This window comes from Pogona vitticeps, chromosome 1, assembly GCF_051106095.1.
Source record: "Pogona vitticeps strain Pit_001003342236 chromosome 1, PviZW2.1, whole genome shotgun sequence".
In the NCBI taxonomy this organism is placed as follows: domain Eukaryota; kingdom Metazoa; phylum Chordata; class Lepidosauria; order Squamata; family Agamidae; genus Pogona; species Pogona vitticeps.
In genome coordinates, this window is record NC_135783.1 from 291,110,748 (window position 1) to 291,118,125 (window position 7,378).

A 7,378-nucleotide genomic window follows, 5' to 3' on the forward strand; every position below is an offset into this window, starting at 1 on the left:
CTCTCCACCACCGGCACCACACAGCTTACTACTGGATTAATTTGTCCTAAGATAATATACATACCAAACCCCAAATCATGTGTTTTTTATAAACTGACTTCAAAACCCCCTGATCCAGCTCTTGATTCATTTCAGTAATGTAACGGAGCTCTCAGCCAGATTCCCAAGGCCACTGAGCAGTCATATTTCTTGTTACACTGTTTTGTATTCCTGCCACCACATTTTTGCCTTTTCTTTTCTCCTTTTCTCTTTCTCTTTTTTTCCCTGTCGTCCCTGCCCCCCTCAAAACCTTGTGGTTTTCAGAAATCTGCTTATATTCTCCTGCTCCTGTAGCCTTTTCTTTTCCAGTTGTGACATCCTCACTACAAGCCACTGGCCATATTTTTACAGCTCTCCTCAGCAACAAAGTTGTGAAGTTTTGTGTAAGTGATTTTTTTATTTTTTTTTTATTTTTTTTGCTCTTCCCAAATGCATGAAACTTTTGAAGACGATAGGCTGAGATACATGAATCACTGTTGTGGAATGTACTAGGTGACTCAGCGATGACTTTTCTTCCAGCATGGGCTGCCTCTATTCCTGACTTCACTGCGTATTTTTCTATGTTCACTACATGATGACTAGATTTAAAGAAAGATTAGTGGTTTCCTCCCTTACTGTGAAAGACAGCTGGCAGCCTTTCTAGAATGTGGACTGCAGGTTCATGATGCAACAAAAACATTGCAACATGGGAGTGCTTTTGTTCAGTGTTTCAGCCATCCAGCCAGCCACATTCTTTGCCCGAATATTTTATGCTATTCTCGCTTTCCTACTAGTTTCCTGTTTTATTTCTGCAATGCACAGTTTTATGTGGCATTTTGTAAACACTGAGTATGCTTGGTCCCCAGTGGGGTTTTGGAAAGTGTCCCCCTCCATTTAAAATTTTCTTTCTGAAAATGTATTTTTGCAACCCCAGGCCTGCTCATCATCTCATGTCTTGATTGTGGTGTTTTGGCTACAGTAATCATCAGCAAAGGAGTTAATCACCATTCTCATCATATTAGAACTGCAGAGCTGGAAGGGGCCCTATAGTTCATGGAGTCTAGCCCCTGTCAAGGAGGCACAGTGGGGAGTTGAATTCACAACCTCTGGCGCTCCAGCCCAATACCTAAACCACTCAGCTACCCAGTAGTTCTTAACAGCATATATATGGGTTTTACCCCAACTAAGAAATATGTATTGAAAACCTATTTGTTTCATACATTCTTGAATGGATCTATTTGTTTGGTGGAGGTTGATTGTTGTATGTTCAACTTCCAAGGAGAAGCCTACTTTAAAATAGCTCCACAAATATTTATATAAGAAGAAGTAAAATATCTTACGTAGTTATTGAAGAAAGGTTGGCATTGCCGAGGGCAAAAATCTGTTCTCTGTTTCTATGGTGGCTCTGCTGCAGGTCATCAGAACACTGGCAGAAGGTAGCCAAAACTATCACTGAAATTTCTGAAGTGAGTGGAAATACAGGTCCTTTCTCATTTCCAGTTATTTATCTTAGATAACTAGCCCAGAGTGGCCTTGTAGCCAGATGGGCGGTCTAGTCATTGAACAAATAAATAAATAATAAATAAATATTAAAAGTGTTAAAACCATTAAATTAATGGGAACCATTATATTAACAAGAACAGCCAAACAGAGCTTTGCAAACAAATATTAAAAGTCTTTAGGACATACCTGAAAGTTATGGCTATATAAAATTTTGTTGCCACATGTCCTCAAGTCACTTTTGACTCATGGTGACCCTACTTATGAATAAGTGACCTCCAAAAGATCCTATCACTAATGGCCCTGCTCAGGTCCTGCCCACTCAAAGCTGTGGCTTCATCTTGTCTAGCTGTCTTCAACTTCTCCCAGCACTGCTGGTCAACATCCTATTGCATAGCTCTGCTTATGCAGTGAGAGTGACTTCACAAACCATGGCAGGTTGCTGCTAATTAAAGAACCTCTTTTTCACTCTTGTGGGGTGTGTGATTTGTACACAATAACATAAAATTGTGTGCACCCTGAAACTGAAAAAGGAACTCTTTGATTAATAGCAGTTTACCATGGCCAATGGTATCATTCCCATTGTGGAGGCAGAGCTATGCAACTTAATACTGGTCCTTGGGTACTCCAATTAATGTTTTTCTTTCCATAATATATTTATTTTTGCTTCTAGAGAGAGTTCAACCTTGATTTGATCTAATAATAATACATGCTGTGAAATCAATTCTGACTTATGGAAACCTCTTCCAAGGTTTTCTAGGTATGAACTGCTCAGGCATTGCTTACTATTCCTTCTGCTGGGATTGCCTTGGGACTATGCAACTTGGCCAAGACTGCACGGGTTTCTCCCTCTTCTCCCTGGAGGCAAAGCAGGCCATGAAAATCTCAACCTCTTATCTAATTCACTGAGCTATCTAGCTAGCCTTCATCTGATCTAGTACCCTCCTATTCTGTCGTTTAGTATATCTAAAGCTCTCCACCAAGACCACATTTCAAATGAATCCATTTTTTTCCTGTCAGTTTTCACATCCATAAATAGTAATTCGAAATGCCATCAACAATGCCACCAACAATGTAATATGCCTAATAACATGTAATACAGCTAACAAATTACTTGCAGTGGCAACAATAACAGCAACCTGGCAGCCAAGAAGAAAGGGTAATACAACATGTATTTTAAAAATGTATTGTTCCAAGCGCAGGTTTGGGCTTTGCAGTCAACTTTCCTTCTTTTCCCCATTTGCACAGACAAAAATCTGTTTTACTACATTATAAAAACAGAAAAGAAAAAGAAATTTCAGTTGTTCCCCACAGTAACAGATTTTCTGCTGGGAAATCACACATCACAAGCAAATACTGAGTTTCTGGGAACATGTGGATAGGATTGTTGTTGTTGTTTTCATTGAAGTACCAGAACAGTATGAATGGTGCGAGCATATTTGTTTTTATCTGTGTCTTTTTATTGCACGTTTAGACTATATAATAAACAAAATTCTTTGGGTGAAGTGCAATACATAAAAATATAAATACAGGCTATGAAAAGAGACAGCACATTCCAAAACCAGGATAAAAATAGAGTAAAAACCATGTAAGTACTATGGATACCTGATGGCCATTACCAGTGACTTCCAGAGCTTGGAAAGGCTTGGGGTGGAAAGTAAAGTAGAGGAAATGATTCTGCATACTTCCACCCACAGTGTTCTGCTGCAGATTGTTACACCCGTAAGAGCAGAAGTTTTTAAGGAGAAAGGCATAGTGAAAACTACAGGTAGGCTGAAATCCTGATGCACAGTTTCACAAATGGTGAAACTTCTAGATCCAAATTGCTATAAGTCAAAAAATCCCAGTAGAATTTATATATTGAATACCAAGTTGCATGACTCAGTATGCAACAGATAGTACCTATGGAGATTTTCTAACGTACAGTATGTCAATTTACTTCCAAAAGTTACACAATTTGCATAACCACACAACACGATTTCAGCTGCAATGTCATATATAGGTTGGCCCATAAAAGCAGCAAGAAGGTGGGTGACCTGCAGCAATGCCCACACAGCTAAAGTAAGGTGATCCCTTAGCCCAGGAGTGAGCAAAGGATGGCTCTCCTGATTTTGTCAGGCTGCAGCTTCCAGCTTTCCTCATCGTACGCTCTGCAGACTAACACTGATGAGAGTTGTAGTCGCACAATATCTTGAAGGCCATATTTTGCCTGGCCCAATGTTCGACTCGGCAAACAGCTTTAAGAAGCTATTAAGAACACCCTGCCAGCAGTCAGTAAAAACGTATGCTTAAAGTGTATTTTCAAGAGTCAATGTTCATTGTGTTTTCTGTGGCATATATAACAAAAGTCCTTTGTAAAAAAGGGGAAGTATTATTTTCTTGGACTGCAGCTCCCATAATCCTACAGTCAACATAGCAGCTATTCTGTTAAAAATCATACATTAACTTCACTTTGGTCACCAATACATTTCAGGAACAACCAAAGTCGCCGTGACTTCACTTTGCAGTGACTTTGGTCATTTCAGATAACACAAGCACTGGTGCAGATTTTAAAAATGCCACTGGTGTCATTTTTAAAGTACAACAAGCCTTTCATTCTGGCTAGCCAGTGCTGTACACTGGGGACTGCTCCACGTCCTGCTTTAATGTGGGAATCCATATCAAGGCAGGATACGCAAAACAGGCAATTTCATGCCTTTCCCCCCCCCAGAAAACCCACAGTGAAAAAACTTTCCATGGGCTATCTGAAACATGTAGCTCCTGCCTTTGCAACATTAAATGCAAATACCTAACCCAAGCTCCTGGTCCCTGCTAGAACAGAATAGACCTACTGGATCAATGAAATGTATGTAAATGTTGACATACCAGACTCCTAATGATTCAATGGTTCCATGTTAGTTGAGACTGGCAATTGACTTCAGACTTAGTTATCATGTTTTAAAATGTTTACTCATATATTAATAGCATTGTTGCAGTCAATTTACTAAAACAACTTCCTTTAGAATCTGTTCAAGTCATGCCGTTGTTGGGTAAATTAAATTATATCGATAGGCAGGAAGGAGGAAATGATGTGTATCAGGAGGACCAAAGTAGATGAGATGTGAGGGGATTGGCTCTGTTGACCTCTTTTTCAATGCTTGGGAGTAGCTGTGGGTCACACTGCATTGCCCTGGTATCAGGTCACTTAGGCAGAGAAGTTAATCCTTGGGTATTTCCTTCACAGCTTCTTGGGGACCATCCAACATCACAGCAGTGCAATCGTGCTCATAGAGTGTTATACATGCCAATGTTAAATAGAGAGAGTGTTCCTAGCATCACCAGTCAAAGGATATTTATTCAACTGCTGAAGCTATGCAGTGATCTGATTGGGTGCTAGTAGTGTGCTTTGTCATGTGCAACTAGTACCTGATCAGATCACCATAGCCACTTCTATGATTTGAGCTCTGCACACGCATTAATGTTAAGAATGTTGTCCCTTTTTCCTCTCCCTAATGGACCTTGGGTGGAAAGAAACAGGATGGAAGTGGTGGATAAGCACAGAATGGTGGTGTTTGCTAATGGGACATGTTATTAGGAGTCCTGTTAAATACCAGGAATGAGGTGGGGAAGCACCCAAGAATAAATGGGAGGCATTTCTTATGCATTTATATGTGTGTCAATCTCAGTATGACCTTGTTTTGTGCTTTTTTACACAGCGTTGACAGTGTAGCATGCATGGACAATGGGATAGAAAATCCATTAACCATGTTCCCTGGGTGGGTATTAAAGCTAATGCAAAATAAAGGAAGAGGAGGGGCAAAAGGAAATTTACCAAAATATTGGGGCTCTCTGGGGTGATTTTGTGTCATGCATCATTAGTTGCCCTTCATTACTGTGTGCAGTGAGTATCCAGTTGTGGAATTGTCTATATTTAATCAATAATTAATTGAACAGAAATAGATTATGAAAAACTACAATAGGAGAGAGAAGGCAAGCCATCAACAATCTGGGGATCAAACTAGACTTTGGGGAAAATTCATATTTGCTTCAGTTAACAAGTTCTCCTCCAGCATCAAGATCCCCTCAGAGATACAAGTCTTCGCAATCAGATCCGTACAGTGTGCTCATGTTTATCTTCCACTGACCAGTCACAAAATATAGCATGACTAAATGCTAAATCAAATAAATGAATAAATAAAAAAAATAAAATTCTATACCTAGTGTGGTGTAGCAGATAGAGTGATGGAGGCTTGGATTCAAATCCCCATTCAGGCATGGAAACTCACTGAGGTTGTGGAACTGGTGAAACCACTCCTAAAATATTTCACCTACCGTGAAAGCCTTATTGGGGTTGCTCTAAGTTGCTTCCCACCCGATGGCACATAAAAACAAGCGCTAAATACGAATGGGAGGGAAAGCACTCGTTGTGATTGGTGAACATCTTTCAGCACCTGAATGAGTGCTGCCTCCTAAATAAATACACTCTAAGTTTATCTAGTTTTAGCTTCAAACCAAGGCATCAGGAAGAAGTCACGCTAGTAGTCACTAGATCTGATCCTTACTATTATCGTCATTTTCAGTTCTAATCACAATGCCATGGTTTTGCACTGTGAGGTCTTGTACAATAACGATGGCAAGCAAGAGACACAATATTGCACGTTTTCTTGGTTTTGCCTGATCAGCAATTTAGTCATTCCATAGATATTCTTGTCTTGCTGCCTGCTACTACTGGGTACCCTTTGGTCCAAGTGGGAGGAAGGATGTGCTTCACTCCAAAATTGCAGGATGACGTACCCTATCCTGCTCAGACCATGAATTGCAAGTACTGTTGCCGACAGTCAGTAGAAATGTGTCAAACCTGGCATAATACCACACTGAAGTGATTTACAGATATTGTATCCTTGACTGTGTACATAAATAAGGGTTGGAATACTGTTGGTGATTTCTGCATATGTACTGTATATGGTTCTTTACACAGCTTTCACAGTGTAGTAGCAAATTACTGCTACTTAACAAGATGACAGACATATTCCTTGTTGTATGCCTGTGATGTGATCAAGTCCTCATTTATTTGTAGAAATCACAGCTGTGACTTACATCACATATGCTTCCAGAAATCACCAATAGAATTCTGGCCGCGACGTTATGCCCATACAATCAGAATCAGTGCAGCATGGTTAGTATATTGGCCTAGATCTGAAGAAGTCTAGATTCAAACCTCTCAGTCATTAACCTCCTATATTAACGTCCCTGAAGTACCCTTTACCGGTTTTATCTGCTAAACTGCAACCCTATTTGGATGCAGACAGCTTGCCCTGGCAGTTATCCATGCCCTGACAATTAATGTATTTCCTATGAGGCCGTGCTTACATTTGGTTTGGAAAAGACAGGCTGAGCACAGTGTTCCTGTTTGGGTGCTAAGTGGGGCACTAGCGATGTACATATTATCAAGATTGCCAGGTATAATAGTATTCAATACTTCAAAAAGCCTCTAGTTTATGAACGTGGGATATTGTGCTTATGTATCCACAATTCAAAATACCAGGAAAAGGTCTGAAATTCATGAAGTAACACCAAGCAATGGGAAATCCCAGAAGCTGACTGGATAGTGAGCTGGAGGACTTGGCTGTGGAGCCTGAAGTCAAGAATTCAATTTCCCACAATACATCCCAGGAGAAAAGCCAGCCTGTCTAGTTTTGGGCAAGCTGTACAGTCCAAGAGTGCCCCTCTCTTGCCCAGAGGAAGGGAATGGCAAACAACTTCTAAGTACTGTACTTTATACTAAGAATCAATTTGACAGGACACAATTCACTATCTAACCAATTAATTAACTAATTAATTTCTAATAAGCTAACTAGGTAGCTCATTGAGAAAGAGTGTC